This window comes from Cuculus canorus, chromosome 2 (assembly GCF_017976375.1).
Source record: "Cuculus canorus isolate bCucCan1 chromosome 2, bCucCan1.pri, whole genome shotgun sequence".
Classification (NCBI taxonomy): domain Eukaryota; kingdom Metazoa; phylum Chordata; class Aves; order Cuculiformes; family Cuculidae; genus Cuculus; species Cuculus canorus.
Genome location: NC_071402.1, coordinates 126,579,988 through 126,599,834, shown reverse-complemented (window position 1 = coordinate 126,599,834; position 19,847 = coordinate 126,579,988). Strand labels below are relative to the sequence as shown.

Sequence of the window (19,847 nt, the reverse complement as noted above, 5' to 3'; positions counted from 1 at the left end):
CCGCTCGACCCGCGCGCGCCCCGCGGCCCTCCACCGCGCGCCCGCCTTGCCACGCGCGCGCGCGCGCCCTGCCTGACACACCCACACACGCTCTCCCTTTCACGCTCGGAGCGCCCCATCCCTCCCTCGCGGGGAGGCGGGGCGGGGGGGAAGAAGCGCGCGCCATCGCCACGGAGGCGCGCGTGCGCGCGCCGGGGAGAGGAGGAGGAGGAGGAGGAGCAGGAGGAGCGCGTGGAGCGCGTGCTGCGGGCGGGTGGCCGGGACGGCGGAGCCGGCGGGGGAAGCGGCACCGGCGGCACCTCTGGCTCGCGCGCTGCGCCCGGAGATGGAGCTGCGCGGCGCCCGCTGAGAGGAGGGGACGGGTGAGCGGGAGCCGCTGCCAGCCGGTGAGTGGCGGTACCGCTGCCGGCGGGGAGGGAGCGTTCGCCCCCTTCTCCCCGTTTCTCGCCCCCTTCTCCCTCCCCTTCTCCCTTTTTCTTGCCCCCTTCTCCTCCTATTTTCTGCCCCCCTTTTTCTGCCCCCCTTTTCCCCCTTTTCTGCTCCTGTAGCTGGTGGGAGGCGGGTCCCGGCCGAGCCCCGTGTGCGAGCGGCGGGAGAGGGGCAGAGCCGCCCTCCCACAGGTACCGGGGCCGGGCTGGGCTCCAGGGAGCGAACATGGAGTCGGGGAAGAGGGATTTTTGCCCCCAGAGCGAGGATTAACCCTCCTCCTCCTCCCGCCTCCGGATGCGTCCCCGGGAGACTCGCTCTTCATCTGCCGCTCCGGATTATCTACCCGCCCACCCTCCTTCCCCCACCTCCTTCCCGGTATTTTCTCTTCTCCTGGAGATTATCAGATTTCGCGCCCCTCCCTCTCCGGGATCCTCCGCCTCCCCCCTCCTCCGAGGGGATTATCTCCCCCCGTCTCTGCCGGATTATCCCCCCGGTTCGCTCTCCCTTCCTCTCTGGTTACGCCCCTCGGCAGCCTCGCCTCTCGGGGATTATCTGTTCTCCCTTTGGGGTGATTTCTCCTCTCTTGATCTCTGTACCGGCTTTTCCCAGGTTATTTTCCTCACGAGGAAGTCATCCCTCCCCTTCCGTCTGCCTCTGGATAGGGAAAGGGGAGAAAATGTGGTTGTAATTGGGTGGGCAGGAGTTTCCAGCAGTGCTGTCGTCTCTTCGGTCTCTGTGCTAGTACTACAGGCAAGTGGATGTAGGTGGTTGGAGAGGCACCAAGGATGTAGGAAGCCTGTGACAGAGTTCAGCCTGTGGCGATGTGCTCTGAGCGCAGGAAAATATCTGCGCCCTTTTTGCGACGTTTACAGCTGTTGGTGCAGATGCTGGTGAAAGAGAGCCTGTGTGGATCAGTGCTTTATAAAGACGTGCACATGCATGGCTGAGTGGTAAATGTCACAAGCCAACCAGAAACTGCACTGAAAAAAAGCCAACAGCCGCCTAGTTTCTTTGACGAAGGTACGATGTACAGTAGTAGCTCTATAAATGGGAAGGTGCATGGATGACATTGCTGCTGTCCAGGGGTCAAACCGGACTTGGATACCTTCTGTCTTGGCTTTCAATGCAGTTGGCTTAGGCTGTTTCTCTGTGGTGAGAAGGAAGGAGGCAGATATCTTTTGCTTAGGCTCTGATCTTTATGTGGTTCGTTGCCATCATCATGCTGGCAGAGGGAGAATGCGTTTGTTGCTGAAGAGGAGAGAGAAGGTTTATCCCATGTATTGGGCTCCTGATCAGGTTAGACCATTCTCTTCTTGACACTTCTGGTTTTGCTGCACATGAGGTTGCTGGAGGAGAGTTGCAGATCTTCAGATCATCTTGCGGCACAAGGCCCAGGATTTATATCCATTAAACTTCCCCGACTTGGCTTTGGGTGGAGGAGGGGCTGTGAGAAATTGTAGAGAGGCTGGGCAGCTATAAATAGATGCCGGACTAGAGGAGGCTATGAAGAAATCTTAGCATGCTGCTTCTGAACAGATCGTGTCTGTTAAACTGTTTGAGTTGACACTAGCATCATAATGTTTCTTTTTATTTCTGCTGAGGTGCTTGGCTTTTAACACTTTGACATGTGACTGGGCCATGCAAGGTCTGTCACAAAATTCTTAAAAATGACATAGAGAACATTATCATTTGAGTAAAGTGCTGATAATTGGAGTCTAGTTTGAGCTCATTTTATTGTGATTTTAAAGGACTCTTCAGAGAAATCTTTAATTTCCTCTTCCCTCCTTTGAAATGTTTGGAATTGATGATTTTGCTGTCTTTACTTCGTTCTCGCAGTTTTGCATCGATTACCTGAGATCCATACTGCTGTGAAAAGTCTGCAGTACTGAAGCATGTTGTCATAATGGTGGTGCCATTGTTAGTTTTTTATTTCCTCATCTTTCCTAGATGAGACACTTTGCTATTCTCTTTGTTATTGGGGTTTGGGGTGGGGTTTTTAGTTTTTTGTGGCTTTTTTTCTTTTATGAAACCTTCGGCATCTGACAAAAAGTGTATTTATGCAGCTTCTTTGAATTCTAGGTGCTTGCATTTGTTTCATACCCTGTGGATCACTGTTGTTTCAGCCTGTCTTGTCAAGAACTACTTAATATGGAAATTATTGACAAATATACTGTACCGGCTGTGTGGAATGGTTTCTGTTCTGCTGCTATGTTAGTGAGCTAACTGTGCATACCAGAAGTCTTTGAAGTGATTGAAAAGCTGTTGCAACATATGTGCAATTGGACTTCTCTTGAACTACCTTTTGTTGCCTTTTTTTTTTTCTTTCTTTAAACAAATAGTGGAAGGTATTAACTTGAGTCATGGCTTAGTCACATATTATTTTTTTTAAATAAAATAAGAAAGTAGTGAAAACATGCCTAGCTAATACCAAGGAGTCTTACTGAAGGCCAGTGGAGATCGAGGATGAATCTCTGCAAGGACCCTGACTTCTAGGATGTTTCGTAATTAAAGCATAAAATGTTAATCTGATCTTTTTTTCTAAACTACTGTGTATGCAAACTTTAGGGAGGTAGGAAGGAATAGAAATCTAGGCAATGTAACTTACTACTTTTGGCACTTTTAGTTGATGTTTAACCACAGTAAATGCAGGAAACCCAAATAATCTACCAAATAATTTGGCAGGCTTTATTTTGAGCTGTTGAGGATGTGATCTGAGCATTGCCCTTAAATATTCATCTTCAGTCAGAATCAAGCTCCAACTTGATGTTAGGTCCTTGTGTTGGGTATTTCTGTGCGCAGAAGCAAAGGTCTGTGATCTGGGGAAAACTTCATGGTGCCATACTGACAGGCAAAAGGGTCTTAGGATGAGTCTCTTCATACCATGACTCAGTCCCTGAATAATTCTGTTTTTTCTAGATTGATTTATTTGTAGAAATTGCTTATAGTTTGAATGCAGTTTTTACAAATTTGGTGTCCTGCTTTAAAACCATGCTTTCCACTATAGTTGTGATTTAAAGTTCTGACTTGATATGTCTGTCCCAGGCTCTTGTGAGTCACTGATCTACAGAATCTTTTCTTACGCTCTAGAAAAGGGGGAGGAATTTCTTTTTACTTGAGACATGTATGCATTTGGGATTGCGATAATGCTTGTGGTAGTACTTTATTTGTTGCAGTGTCCATCCAGTTATGGAATAAATTATACTTTCCTGAGATTTGAAAGGGTAAAAAAATTACACAAGTTTAAATGAAATGCCTTGTTTTGTTCTGTATTTAAGATAAAAATGAATAACAACTCATCCTGGTTTGAGGGAATTGTCTGAGGTGGTGATCGCACTACTAGATAAGGAAAGTATATTTGCTGCAGAAGGGGTACCTCAGAATGGACAGACGGGTTCTTGCTGCACACATCTGAACTTGTATTTTCCTGCTTATAAGTTCTCTTTTTTTTTTTTTTTTTTTTCAGTCTGGCCTTGATTTAGATGTTTGTATTTGTTTGAGGAAAAGAGAGCCTATAGAGGAGTTGAGGTGTAGGGAGAAACTCTTCTTACAAGCCAAAAAATCCTCATAACGGCTCCTGAGGAAAAGTGAGTTTAGTTCAGGCTGACACGTGAGAGGCAGGCTGAAATGCAGATGTGCCAGTCACAAATATTATTAGAGGATTGTAATACTTTGTTTTCATGTAAAGGAAGGTCAATGTGACTTTTTTATCACAGGATAAATAGTAGATGATGGTTGTTTCAGAGTTCAAAATTGATCTAAGATTTAATTTAAGTGTGTGCTAGCTAGAAGGCAGTGCCAAATAGCTGCACTAGTGGGTGTTTTTGGCTAGATCAGTATGGTTGTGACTAAAGTCTTTCCAGTCCGAGTTCTACAAAATATCAGAATAATGGTTCAGGTCATAGCGGGAGGAGTTAAGATAATTTTAAAGTTAAGGTATTATCTGATTACATGGTAATTATTATAACCATCTGCAGTTGGATCCCAGTTTGTACTACAGCAAAACTGTTGTCTTTTGCAGTGGAATAAACAAAGTATTGTGAAGTTAATGTGCTATCCTGTGGCTTAAAAATTGGGTTTTTTTTCAGAATAAAGCAAGCCTGAAATATTTAGTTATGGCTGATGTAATTTTATAAGAATAGTGGAGACAAAAAAAAAAAAAAGGAAGAGTAAAGAGAGGTGTTTTTCACTATCAAAACATTTACATTCCTATTTTTGGGTTAATTAATATAGTATTTATACAGCCTGGGTTAAATAATAAAAATGGAGTTTGAAATGGGAGGTTCTCTGCTTCTGCATCATGTTTAATTTTTTTCAAGGTCTCTTTAGCTTAAAAAAAAGGTGTTGCATATTGAGGATGCTTCATATTAGCAACCATTCTGTGGATTTTACACATCAGTTATTTATAGAGCTTGTTGTAATGTTAGTGTCCAAGTCTCATGAAAGCATGGTGGAAATTAGCAAGATATTGAAATTAGATGACATTTCAGATTTACTGGCAACAAATGTTATTTAAGGAATTACTTAGATGTGTTATTTTAAAAATGGCTGGCTTTGCATTCTGACAAGCAACTGTTTTGAGAGCAGGAACCTCACGAAATCCATACTGACTGTGGGGAATGTCAGTGGTTTCTGCAAACTTTTTTGGGGGGGAGAGGAAACCAGTTGTTGCATCTTATACAAAAGCATTGATCTTACAGCTTTTGCTTACCCAAATATCAGAGGATCAAATTAGTATGTTGGTTAAATTCATTTTTTCAGTGAATTTCACAGAAAGTGGAGACACAACTGTTGATTTCAAATGAGCTTAAGCCTTAACTTTTTGATGTGAAACACTTTTTCAAAATGCTGTTGAATGATGAAACTTAGGAGATAAGAAAAATAGTTTAAATTCTTATTTGAAGCTAGTTCATTTAAGCCTCTTTGCTGAGATAGTGTTTGTGTTCAAATATTCTTTATCTAGTTAAGAGTGGCTATTCAAATGGTTTGGTTTCAGCTTTCTAATTAAAGCCTAATCTCCACCCACGGGTCAAATGTGCTTTAATGAAAAGTTAAAACGATACCATTTTAAATATCTAATCACAGGATGGAGGAAAGTGATGATAAATAGTGTAAATAGACTGAGCGTAAAAGGGTAGGGTAAAGCTTTTCCTTAAGACTAATAACACAATGTATGAGAGCACTGAAATCTGTAGGGGTAAGGAAGAAAAATGTATCAGCCATTCTGACTGTGGTAGTGCATTCTGTGATACATTTTTTTAAAAATATTTGATTTCATGTTCATTCATTTTTTACCAATGTTCGGAGATAGATATTCAGGTATCGTATGAGAGGTAAAACATTTCAACAACTTTTAATGTACAATGATTTATTTTTTTTTTTTTAACAAGTCAGTGAGCCAATTGGTAAGTCAGCCTTTGCATACCCTATTAAAATTCCACCCCATGCCTTTCCTGATCCACTGTTGAAGTTTACAGAAGTGGCAAAATGAAACTGCTTATACAGCAGAAGTTCTGAAACCGGGAAAGCAAACTGCAGCCTAGTGAATGAAATGAGTGAAAAGTTTATTTCGCCTTTCCAAGCAATTCTGGCTTACTGTGTTGTGAACTATTATGCTGTAGCAAAGCACAGTCTTGCTGGACAGAAATAGCTTGAATGATACTAAGTTTACTATGGTCCTACTGCTTTTCTCAGCTTCACTTGCTTTTTTCCGGTCACTAGAAGTGGAGAAGGAGCTGTAATTAACGATTAAAAGTTCAGTTTGTGCATTCATTGGTAAAGAACAAGCGGGCAGGGGGAAATTTTTAAGTGAAACTTAATGTTTATGGAGTGTATGACTGTAAGGCAGTCATCTGAATGCAAATCAGGCAGGTATGTAGTCAGTCTTCCCAGATCTGCTGGTACAGTTTTGCTGCTTACGCTATCTTTGGTAAGCAAGAGTAAAATGGGCTGAGTGGCACTTGATTTGGTCAGTTCTGGTCGGTGAAGCTCTTTTATACAGGTTGAATCTACATAGAATTTTAACAGCTTTCATAAGCACGTTGCTTGATGTAATTGGCATTCATCATATGTGATCCTCCATCAGAGGACAAGCTTTTCATTTTGTGTACATCACTATGTATAATATTTAAAGCGATGTTCAAGTGAAGCTTATGAAGTGAAACACTGGTGATATTTGGACCGTCTCTGTGATTTTTGTTTCATTCATTCTGGGCTTTCTCCAAGGTGGCCCACTTGCTGCATAGCTAAGTTCAGCCTTGGTGTGAACCTGCTGTGCGAGTTGTCCATCATGAGCTCTGTGACAATCTCATAGCTGTCTTGGCTCAAGAGTGCTAGGATGGATACACAACATTTGAGTCACTGTTCTCTGGGAAGCAAGATAAACTGTTAACCTGTGTTACTGATTTTTAAACAGGCTTTTGTAACATTGCCTGGTCGCACAGAGGTAACGACTGTGCTTGACTCTTTTTGATGGTTGAGAACGCTCATCCTGCTGTTGCTGCCTACAGGGGTCATGACCTTTTCATGTTCCCATTGCTAGAAGGGAGAAATGTTTGGGCAGTTTCGAGGACAGGCAATAAAATACACCAAGAGACACGTTAGGAGAGGGGTAGGAGGAGAGCACTGAAGTGCTGGAAACTGAATTGTCTTCTAGGTTTGACATATAATTAGTTAGGAAAAAAATCCATCTGCCTCTCCACCTGTGTTGTCTCCCCTCCTCCCCTGGCTCTCAAGGTGTAGGTTTTGGGGATCAAGATTGTTAGAAATCATGCTATTGGAATGGAGAATAACTGGATGTGTACACTGGTGAGAAGGGTAAGAGGCTTTGGGTGCTGTTCGAAGGTGTGGAAAGGTATTTTGAATTTTCTTTATTTCTAAGTTCTGAGTGTCAAGTAGGAAAGCGTGAAGCAGAGCCCCTCCTGTTTCCCGGCGGAAAGGTAGTTCGAACGCCCCCTCTAGTGGTGACACTGTGGCATCCGAGTCGGGGACGCGCTCGGGAAGCCGGAGTGGCTGCTCTGCGAGAGTGGCGGGAGCCCACAGTGCTCAGCTGTCTGCAGTGGTAGATAAAACTGTGCTACTTAACAAGTGAGCCGCTAAATACGCTTTTAAAAGTCCACTGTAACCAAAACTTGATACATTTAGAAATCTTGGTCTAGCAATTGGATCAAAAAGTGCAAATCCCATCCGGTAGTCTGTTGCTTAGGGAAGTTATTACTGTCCGTTGGAACTTTCTGTGCTGTCACCTGTAAACATGCAAGTGTGATGTTGAAGGAAATTTATTAGCTATGAATTGAATTGTATGCATTTTACTGCTGAATCTTGGCAAACAGCTCTGCAAACAGCACAGACTGACTGAACAGCAGCAGAATGAAATGTGTAGTTCTTACCAGATTTCCCACGCAGTTCTCAGTCCTAGGTCAGATTCCAAGCTATTACAGTTCAGGAAAGCTATAAGCAGCAATAGTAAAACTGTCAAATGGAGATCTTCAAAAGGGACTACTTAATTAGTACTAATGAACAGGAAATGGAAGAGAGAAGGGTGACTGCTCAGCAGCTGGACTCTTAATAAGGGGGAAGATCTCAAGATTTATTTGTCATAAGGAATTTAAATTTCCAGGAGAAGTGAATACTTTGTACCTGATTCCAAGCTTCTGTATTGTTTTACTGTGCTGCTTTTTATCTGTTCAAAATTTGACCTTTTGGCTTCTGGTAAGGTTCTTTTTTGTAGACAAGATGCAAGGTTAGGTCTTCTTTGACCACACATCTTATTTCTCCATAGACCCACCAAAACTATTTTGTGACAGTTTGATATCACAGTGGAACTGTCAGAATGGTGCTATTATCTTACTGTTACCCGGAGATGTTGAGTTAAAACACTTTATATGGACTATTAAGTAAGCTAGGGCTCATATGAATATAGTGCTTTATTTTTTTTTAAACTAATCTCATTTGTAAGGTACTGGCAAAGACCTGTGTAGAGAAACTTTCAGTGAAAACAGTGGGATTTTTTCCTTTAGTAATAAGGATTAGTTTAATTACAGATTTGGCAGGAAGTGCTTTTGCAAGAAGTTTCAAAACACTACACTACTTAGCTTAGAATATGTGGGCAGTATATGGAAAAGTGGAACTATGTGTCCATTCATGCTTGACATCTGGTGTTCTACAGTCTTAGCAGTTACACATATCTGTTCACTGCTATGGAAAAAGACCATTACTCAGAATATATACAAAATTCTTTTCTCAGTATTCATGCCACTATGCAGCTTTTACATATTGCAAATTTAACAAGGATAAAAATCCCTTGGGCCTCTACCCCAGGCATAAGTGATTTTATTTTACAAATATAATTACTGTACTTCCAGAAGGTAATCTCTCTGGACAGCCATAGAGTAGTTTGAATTAGATTACTCTGTTTTTTCCTCCAGGGTGAGTTAATACATTAAGTTTTATTTTTCTGTAATTACTTCAAAATCCAGATCACTTTTAATGCTTACAATTCTTCCTTATTACTAGATTGGGATAGCTAAGAATACTTGCATTTTAAAGGTTAATATTATTTTTTTTTACCCTTAACTTCATTTTCTCCATGTAGATACCTACTCTGTTTCTGGAGCTTGTGTCGTATTCACTTTGTCTCAGTTGTAGAATTTCTTAATTTGGAAATACTGGAAATATTTACTTAATAAGCACAGAGTAAGCACAGTAAATCTTTCACTTGTGACATTTAAGTAAGTCTGTCTAGAGCAATGTTTTTGTTAAATCTGTATTTCCAGAGATCAGGGTTTGCAAACTTTCAAGTAGTTTATCGGTAAGCTGTGTGAACAAAACAAGTTACTACTTTGCATCTCTATTACAAAATCTTGGGACAGAAAGCCAGTCAGCATGATAGAAGTAGAGGAGCAATGTTAGCCTTGGGAGATACTACGGTCAAGAAAATCTTCTTTGCCTTCTTCTTCATGAACCTCAGCAGGAAGGGCAATTCTGTGCATAGATGATTGTTAACCACAGTGAGAGATTGATCCCAAAATGCAGGGGCTCTCGTATAAATGGCTTGTTTCTATTCGGATTTTACTTACTTTAAGAAGTACCTATGCACTCTAAGCATTAGATCAGAGAAATCTGCAAAGATGACTTTGTAAGTGAACCTTACTGTTTGAGAATATAGTGCAGAAATAGGCAGAAGGAAGCCTTTGGTGTTTTGAGGTCTGAGGACGTGACTTCTGTTTGTGTTGAATACAAGACTAGCCAGGATACTTGTAGAGGCAGTTAATTTTAATTCTTTCATTGGCATTTGGCATTACAGGGCAGGAGTGTCATACACCAATGCAAGCTTTGTTTGTTAAATGCAACATTTGTAGGTAAAACTTGTTGCTAACATTGTCAGCAAAATCCTGTAGTGTACCTGAATAACACCTGAGTCCATCACAAAACTGAAAATATTTGGATGCTCTTTAGTAAGTTTTATAATAACAACTGATGTTGTGTGAGCCTGAAGGTCCATCCAACTCCATTTCCAACATGCAGTGCATCTGAAACCGTTCAGAATCTATCAGGACCTCCTGTTAACATTCTCTCTGAGCAGATTTTCAAAGAGACAGAAGACATAGATGTCTCTTGATGAGAAGGAGCTTGGACCAGAAAATGCAGTGTCTGGAAAGCATTATATTCAGCCTCCAGAAAGGGATAGAGAAACATATAGTGGTCCCGAAGCACCTAGATATCATTAGCTACAAACCAATGAAGAATTTAATTGTGTTAATCAGCAACAGTGGCAGAATCCAACCTTTAATGCTGTGTTCACCAATAAATAACATCTTGTGTGATTGCCCTGACCCTGCACATTAACAGCTTCCAAAAAAGACCTGATTGCATTACAGAGGGGATTGAAAACTAAGACAGCAGAATGACTGATAATGCTAAAGACATAAGTCTGACGGTCTCCAGCAAGTTTGTCCCCTTATAGACAACAAAGATAAGACATTCACCACCCTTTCTCTGCTTTTCTACAAGTCATTAGGGAGCCAGGATAAACACAAGAGGATAATCTAAAATACGAGGCACAGGTAGGCAGCTATGGGTGTGCCTGCCTGTGAGAAAAATATTCCTACCCCCTAATATTGCACTGAAGAAAGATCCTGCATCAGGACCTTCCTCCTGTTTTCTATGATCTTGCTCAATGTTGAGATGTTACCCATTTGAACTGAACAGGGTTATTATCAGTAATGGATTGCAGCTGGCAGTCAATCCATTAAATGCTCTTCAAGAATGTGCATTTTATTTTTGTTTGTATGTGTGTGACTTTTTTATCAAGTATAGTATCTTCTGTGTATTTGTTAAGAGTGCATATACATACATATATATTATAAAATGGAACACCTATCTGCAAGTAGCCCAGCATCCATAAGCTGTCTAGGGTAATATAAAACCAAAGTAAGCATACATTATGTTTTCCCCAGGTAATCTCCCAGAGTCCAACTGGTGTTTAAGTTGAAGGCTTTTTGAACCAAGTGAGGTTTGTGGGTTGTTCATGTAATTCATATGATGTGCTTTTACTACTTCACATGCTTCCATTATAAACCTGGTCTCAGCTTCTTCATGGACTAGCATTCATATGTAAATTGCTACTGTGCATTGGAGGACTGTTTGATTAAACATGAGAAACTCTTTATCTTGGACTAGATTACTCTTTAGTTTCTTTAAATAATTGACAAATATTTTCTCTGGAGTGCTTGATAACTGAGATATATGTGTATCATTGTAACTTACTCTAAAGATTGGGCCAATACTGATTCTGGTAGTTTTGGTAATAAAGCTAGTGGTAAGTTTGCAGCAGATTAATGGTTAAACATATATATATATATAGTTTAGGAAGTGTGTCAGACTGAACAGGATACCTGCAGATTGTTCTTTGATTGGCCATTGCTCCATTCTGCCTAATGATGTGTCCAGATGCAACAGCAGAAACAGATTTTTCATCTCCAAGCACTAGAGCCTATATGCCTGTTTGCATATTTACCTGCTCCGAAGAAATGTGACTGCTGCTGTGTGATGTATTCCATCTGATCTCGTAGGCATCCTGTGTAAGGTGGACATAGCTTTGGCTAAGACGTTGGTGTGGCTTTAAAGGTTCTTCCACCCTCGGTGTTGAGTTTTAATAAACACAGAAAGATACAGTGTGATGAGGCTAAATGAAGACTGTCATAATAGTTTGGATTTTGGGTTGGCTGCTCGTATAGTCCTTTAAACTTACATGTCTGTGCTGATAACAAGTGGTCATCTGAAGCTAGAGGAAATACGTCTAGCTTGGCAATGAAAATAGTCTTTCAAGTCAGACTGACAGTATGGTATCCTGCGCTTGCAGAGAGATGTTCAACTGGTCTGTGGAAGTGCATAGCTAATAAGGAAACAGTGATCTGTTTTAGATGGCTTTGGTTAAAAAACACTCTTCCTGAAGTCCCTCTTCATGTTTTTCTACATCTATACTCAGGTTTGGTAAGAAGCTGTAGCAACTGGCTCATCTTTCACTCACTTCAGTCATTCTACCAGTAGCTAGCAGTTTGTTATATTCAGTATCACTTGGAAAATGCCTCCAAGTGTACAGTAGTGCTCAATGACTTTTAAGCTTCTTGGTTCAGTTTTCTGATGCAATTAAGGATGGAGTTAGGACTTCTGGACTATCTTTTGTTAATGGTAAACGGGAGATGTATTTTGATCAGTGAAATCAGCTTGATATAAGCTCTTAGAATCCAAGCAGTGATTGCCATACAGAATAGAGGCACAGTACTGCAGAAATAGATTCTGCTACATGTTGGAAATGCGATGATCAGGACCCAGAGAAATGTAAAGAGCTCTTTCCCCTTTGCTTTTTGATATTTCATCTTTTCACACTTGTTGGTAAAGGTTCTTGTGTTGATCCCTTTAACAGTCATTGAAGAGGTGATAAAGGAGCAGTGTCCCAATATAGTTTTCTAAAAATGTTTAAAAGAATATTTTTTCATTGTGACTTTCTCATTACCTTTGAATGAGAAGTGTAGTCACTCACAAATGCTTAGTTTGGAATAAGTGTAATGTAGAAGTACTCAGGCGTGACCTAAGTTGAGACGCGTATAAAAGTACGAACAGTTGTATTACCAAGAATTTGATTTAGGCTTTTTGAGGTGCTTGTTTTTCTTGGAATATAAGCTTGTGATTGTTGTGGGTAACACCAATAAGTGGAGCTCAGGAAGAAATTGACCAACTTTTTTATCCCAAGTTGTACCAGGAGGGCAGATCTTCCTCTAGATATTTTTACTTCTTGTTGAGAGAAGTCATAGTGGCATATCTAACTTACATTTTCAAAACCTGCTGTAGTTTGATCATCTGATGTCTTAAAGGTGAAGCTTGACTAAGCTTGCTTTTTCTTTGCTGGAGAAATACGTTCTGTGGAAGAAAATTGAGATAAAGTGCAGCACTTCTATACTTGTATAGAAATGGAGGGAAAAAGAGGAGTAAGATTTACCAGCTGTACATTGACTATTATGTGATCACATGATGCTTAGAAATACTCTTTGGCATCTGAAGATGTTGACTGCATCATAGATCTGAGCTAATATAATCTAGAATTATTGTATTTGATTTTCTGTGATCAGAGTTAGAATCCCACTGATGCTTTTATTACATAATTTTTAGAGTTCGTTGGCAGATTCTGAGCGATTTAACAAGGCGAAGAAAGGCAAAAGAAGTGAAGAGTCATGAGGGCTCCAGATCCTGGCCACCTTTTAAAACAGAATTTAAACATGGTAGAAAGATCTTTGAATGTCTATAGTGCAGATTGCTTTTAATCAAACTACTCAACCTTTCAGTGCATTTAAGAAACAACTTTTCTTTTAGTCTCTACTGTTTTTTAAGCCTTTGAATATACTTAAGTACTCTTCCTGTTTCCTGAGTGAACACAAATAAGCAATGGATGAAAGGATAGTGCAAAAATCTTGAGTGTATATGGGTATGAATAACCTCTGTGAACCAAATGGGTTGATCAGGACTTATACTCTGTGACATTTCACAGTTTGTTCTTAAGGAAATATATGCAAATACCTCTTGTCAGCCTCTTTTGAGGGGATCTGAACATAGAAAGTTCAGGATGAGTTGTTCATTCAAGTAGGTCACTTCCTTCCTTTTTGCTCTTTTTCTATGGCCCAGTTCCCAAACCCAACTTTACAGATGCCTTAACTTTGAAGTCACTGGGACTACTTACCTGCTTTTGCAGTTGAACATATACTTAAATAATTCCAGTAATATTTTAGCAAATCTTTTTTCTCTGTGAAATTGTCTAGAGAACTTCAAGGCAGTCAACTGAAAAAGGGGCACAGTGAGTGGCAAGTTGAACACCCTTAGCTTTGGGAACCTCTCTCTCTTTCCCGTCAAGGAAGAAAGAGTATGCATAATGTTATCTTTCAGGTAGAAGTGCCGGGCTGTATACATGAAGACTATCTTTTAGTGCTGGGCTGTGTGTGTGCAGAAATGACAGCCCAGATGTGGTTCCATCATCTGGAACATAGTGTAGGTTATCTTATATTCTTTTTCCCTTTTAAGCCACTTTTTTTGTTGTAGCTAGTTTTTCTAACCTCATCAGAATGTCTTGCCTACTTTTTAGCCATTTTTTTGCCTTTTATTGAATAGATTTTTAAATAATTAGATAGGTGCTCAAGACTTTTGGGCCTCAAACAAAATTATACTTTTGTTCTTTCTGTGTTAATCACCAGTGTTTCTGTCTATGGTAGAATTTAAATTTTGGCTAAATGTTGTAAACGCTGATGTTGGGGTGTATGTGCAGGTAAGTGTGCTATGGTGACTGGTACGGTTTGGAAATGTACAAAACAGGTGACTGCAAATAACCATGAGAAATAATCTGACACTAGGATGATCTTGAATTTCTGCATGAGTCATGATTAAACTCCCTAAAGTATATTTTCCACTTCTTCCAAAACATAATCTAGCAAAATCCTTGAAAGGATTAAAATCAGCTAGTTCTTTTATTAGAGGCATGTTTGTAAAACACATCAGAAGTTCTGTGCCTGTAAGTTTGTTTGGAGTGCTCTCATTCTAGTGTGGGTCTTTTTTATGGAATCTATTTTCCTCCCTCAAAACCCATACAACACTGTGTTGTGTAGACTTTACTTTTAGCACTGTAGATACAAGTAAAAATTTTTAGGACAAGCAAGAGTGTCTTAGATGCAGTTGTAGTGATATTTCCGTGCTTTGGATATACAGTAGAGTCTTGCAGCTCTGCTGAACTTGCAAATTTGTCTGCACTATGAATTTTTCTTCTTCTCAGACTTTGCATTTTTTTTTCTGTTTATCTCATACAGAAATACGTGTATCCATCTGTTGTTAGAAAGCCCCGTATCTGAAGAGCAAGACTGGTAGAATTACTTCACTGGTTTATCTGTTTTATTAAGTCTTGGGCTTAAGGTAGTCTGCCTGATAATTTAAATCACGAGAGAGTTGACGTGATCTTATGCAACGCTGTATGAATGTTCCTATCTCACTAAAAGATACCTGTTTAGGTTCAGGGGCCTGTCTAGAACAAGAACTGTCTGCTGAGTGATGGACTTGGTTAAAGAATTGGGAAAACTGACAGACAGTGCTTTACCTGTAAGTCTTCAGTCAAAATCCTTTAGGGGAAAGGTTCTGCAGTTTCCTGCTGTTACTCGGTATTGTCTTCAGAATGGATGAAAATATTTTTCTTTTTTTACTTAAGTTTACACTCTTACTTTTTCTCTGTGTTATACTGCTGAATATGGTCCTTGACTACTTTTGGCTTTAAGATCAGCTAAGTGACTTGAGACTTTAATTTGATGTTTATGATACACAGACATAGTATGTGGGTAATTGAACTGTGTCTTTTGTCTTGAGGCAGCCAGTGAATTTAGTGATGCTTAATTTTATTTGGACTCGCTACCTGTAAGAACAGAGAAAACTGAAGAGATGTAAAATCCATTGGTACAAACCCCAATTTATTGCCAATAGTGAAGATTTGGATTGCTGTTTCTGAATCATAGTTCATGTGCCAAGTCTTAAGTTTGGATATCTGCATGTCCACTTGCTTCATACAGTTCTTTCCCTTCTTGTAGTCAAGTATTTGTGGAATATGGGTCAAAAGGAGTCAAAATGGAGCCAGGATATGTGTTTACAGGAATTGTCAGAGCAAGAAAAGTATAACAGACACACGAGACCAGGAAATTACGAAGCTCCTGGCGTACTTTGCTTAAACTTGTTCAATATGCTAACAATTCATTTATGAAGGACAGGAGAGTCACAGTTTTGAGCACATGTTAAATTTATGTAGCTGCATTGTGAATTTCAAGACTTAAAATTTGTATAAAAAAATTATCGTTGGACTATTTAATTTTATACCCTTTCAGCCATAATTTAAACCTCTGTTGAGCCAATGCAGTGCATGCATGACTGTATCTTTTTCCTTCAGAGCCCTTGATGTCCATTGTTGAGGACAGGAGGGTAGTAATTAATTTGGACAAAGATATTTATTTATTTTTTTAATACAGAGACTTGGCTTTATTTTTTAACTACTGACAGGAGCTCATTCAAACCATTAAAAAGCAAGTGTTGATTCTTTGTGTGTGAAAGTTGGCTTGTCTGGGTCTGAAAACTTAGGCTGAGAACTGGTGTGGTGTTTAAATCCTGACACTGTGTTTGGAAAAAACACAAATTCTGTCAGCATTTCTGCGATTGAGAAGGTTTGTTTCATGTTTCGACTTCTTGAGTCATTGAACACAAATCCCTTCTTATGGGATCAAGTGTCATTGCTATTTGCTTCCATGGCAAGTTTCTGTATAGAAATACTCGGTGTCATCAGTAAGCTTGATTTATGGAACGGATAATATATTAATGAAAATAAAAGATATCTTTCCATGTAGTGTGATATTTTTATTCCTAAGGTCTCTTCCAAACAGAGTATCCCAAATGAAGTTTCAACGTGGAGATCTGATGCATCTGATGGATCTCTGTGCAGACTAAAGCTAGCGATCCAGTCAGTGCTTGCCTGGCTATGAAGAGGCTGCTCAGCTTGTATCTTTGTTGATGTGCATTGCATCTGTCCAGCGACAGGTGTTCTGGCAGTCTGCCTGCATCTGGTTTACTATATATCTGTTTCCTCAAGCTCTTCTCTTCTCCCGATAGGATCAAAAAGCAAGCTTAAGTCTGGCATGCTATCTTGCAGCTTTTGCATGTAGCTGACCTGTAGGATGCTTGTAGCTGAGCTATCAGGATCTGTTGATTTAGGGAATTGCAAGCTTGGGTTGCTTAAAAGTCTCAGCTGCTCTTTTAGGACAGCCAACCAGATTCTGTCCTAAGACTTGTTCTTGCACCACATGATGAGTATAATGTGTACAGGTATGCCAAGGGCCATCTTAACAGACAGGGTATCTGCAAAGTTGAAGCAGATTCAAGGTTTCACTTGAGTTTTGAGCATGTCTCTGGGAGTAATGTAGTGGAAAATGAAAGAAATATAGCTGAGTGTTTGGAAAAACAATTAAGCAGGATGATTTACTTTTTATCAAGAGGAATTTATGTTTTCAGAAAATGTATTCTTGGACTATGGGTTTTTTTCAGCTCTTTCAAAATTATTAGGAAGGATGTGGTCAATTTACTTCAGTGCTGAGTTGCATGAGCCAAATGACTACTGCATCTATTGGATTCTTATTATCTTCTGTGTGCTGTATGACCGTTTGCTGAGCTAGTTCTTGTTTTCACTGTTGCCAGTAGTTTTGAATGTCACAAATGTTTTTTGACCTTGTAACACCCAGAAAATGTTGTGTATCTTAGCATTATGGACAAAGACATTGCTACTCTTGTAAGTTCACTTGGGAACTTGTGGGTAACTTCATGGTAAATTAGTCCACAATTCTAAAACTAGTTGTGTCCAAAGAACCAATTTATCCATAGGATAAATCCATTGCTCTCTTTTTATATATCTCACAGGCCCAATACTCTTCTAGTAAAGAGGAATTTAATAGGGACTATAACAAGCAGAAAGTACCATGGATGGGACTGACTGCTCTGAGAACTCATTTAGTGTGATGAGACAGTCCTCTTAAGTGCCATGCTGAAGATGGTTGGCAAAGCAATTAGTCATTTCCAGGTCAGGACCCAGACTTCATAAAACCCTCTTGTGGAAAAGCTGAAACATGGAATTATTTGTCGATTGCGGTGGAATTCCAAAGATGGATATGGAGAAGAATCATGGTCCCTAACCTACCATTTGTGATTGTACATGGGAGGACGTTAGTGGGCTGTTCTGAGAGTTCCCTCCACTTCTTTTCTGTTAATGGCATTATATTCTAAGTAGTTCCAACTACTGATGCTCGAGTAACCGGGTCTAGAAACTTGTGAGAATCTCAGAGGCTCTGTTTTCAAAGACCAATGAGGTTCTTGTCTCAGTCAGGTATTGCTTGTACTAACATCTTTCTTCTCTCCTCCCACTCCTTTCTCTGAGATGCCTAAGTAATGGGGGAAATAAATAGGACAAAGAACTTGGGCCAAGAGCACAAATGGGACTGAGGAGTGTTAACACATGAGGATAAGTATGAACTACTTGTAAGAAAGGGCAATTATAGTTTGAGTCTAGAAAGAAATGATCTTAAAATGTCTTTAATTTTTACCCCTCTGTAGACTTTATCATGTTTTATATGCACTCAAAAAGCAAAGTTTCATCAGGCCCCAGTTTTACGAGGAAACATATTATAAAAGTGATCATGAAATATACGTAAAAATTGTAGTTTTAAACATTTCTATGCTTGGTACTTTACCTGTGTCAGGAAATGATAAAACCCCTTGATAGGCTGTGTTCTTTCAGTAAGTTTTGCTGGGGTGTGAACTGTCCAGGAAGAAAAATTCAGCTGCCTTTGCGTTTGCCAGAATTTTTTTCATTTTGAGAGAGAAAAAAAAAAAAAAGATTGAACTGAAGATGTGCAAAACGTGGGTTGTGCAAGAGTAACTGAAGGAGTGATCGTAATGTGAGTGGCTGGAAGTCTGTACTTGAATCGTTACTGATGTCAAAGAAGATAAATAAACTGAACTGCAACCTTTGCCTTCCACTATGGCAGTTGTTAGGTTCTGTGTACCTTCATGTCATCTGGTATGGGCTCAGTACAATAGCAGCAGATTGAATTTGGGCATATAACATGTTTCTAACTTCCCACTTAATCTTTATTTCTGGTAATAAGCGGTACTTGAGTTAAGCTCATTCTTTGGACATGGGGAATGAAGCCATCAATAGTTGTTGGAAGCGAGATTTTTATTTATTTATGAAGCTGATTGTTGTATTTCTGAGCATGAACTACTCCCATCTTTTACTGCAGCCCTTCCGCTACTCTGCAGTTTTAGTTTTATCGTTGAGCTTCTGTTACCTACTATCCCACTTTCCAAAGGAAGAGTTGAATGGAAAGATGTTTAAAACTCATTGTGTAATTAGAAAACTTGTACCTGTCTGATCAAAAGTTATTCGCTGTAAGCCTTTACTTAAAAGTTCTCTGCTTTTGCTTCAGTTGGGATGACAGAGTATATGACTGAAAATTCAGAACTTGTTAGGCGAAATGTAATGAAAGCAAACTTTCTGTATTCTAAGGAAATAGACTAAATTTCAGAAATATCAAACTTGTCCGTATGCATCAGAGGTACAAGTGCAAAAGGGTGCAAAAATCCCATTGTGAAGATACCTTCTGCAGTGTCAGTGTCCACCTTGTAGAACAGAACTTAGTCATTCAGTGTTCACAGCAGTAAGTTTGAAAGTGACTTGAAAGTGAAGATGGTGAACATTCAAAGTGGTAATTTTATTAAAAATGTGTAGTTCTCAATGTAAACTGTCCTAAGACTACTAGAAATATTTTTTCCTCCTGTTATTGTGCCCAGATATTCTTAAATTGGAATTAGAATTCCCACTTTTGATCAAGTATTTGTGATGCTAAATAAATACCTACAGCGTAATGCAGGAAAATAGTCTGGGGGATGAAACACGACTAAGAGCAGTGTGCCTTACTCAATGGAGTTTTTAATTTCCCTTCAAGACCTCAGTGTCAAGGTGACCCCTTAATTACTTTTCCAGGGTTCTTGAACATGCTGTTCAACGAAATAAAAGAAAGTAGTTGTTGAGGATAATGAATAGGTACTTGTGTAAATCTTGACTGTGTTAAATTAAAGAAAAGCTTAGCATAGAGTTTCTTAGTGAGGAAGTGACGGAGATGCATTTTGGGCATTTGTGCAGATCAAGTAAACATTTAATGTCTCATCATGTTTTGTGATCTCTGTATTAAAGTACAAGGGTTTTATGTGGTATTTTTCACCATTTAAAAACATCAGCAATTTTGTTCTACAAACAGATGTGGAAAAGCCGTTTTCTATCCACTACATTACTACTAACATTC

General features: G+C 39.7%; 1 protein-coding gene across 3 annotated transcripts in view; it reads left to right on the top strand.

The window, feature by feature from the left end:
* The first annotated feature begins 218 nt into the window (after window positions 1–218).
* The window catches only part of PALS2 (protein associated with LIN7 2, MAGUK p55 family member), a 60,120-nt gene continuing 40,491 nt past the window's right edge, over window positions 219–19,847 (top strand). For all 3 annotated transcript variants that reach the window (XM_054059265.1, XM_054059263.1, XM_054059264.1), the window contains exon 1: window positions 219–386. The gene's annotated coding sequence lies outside the window, so the exon portion shown is untranslated. The remainder of the gene's footprint in view (window positions 387–19,847) is intronic.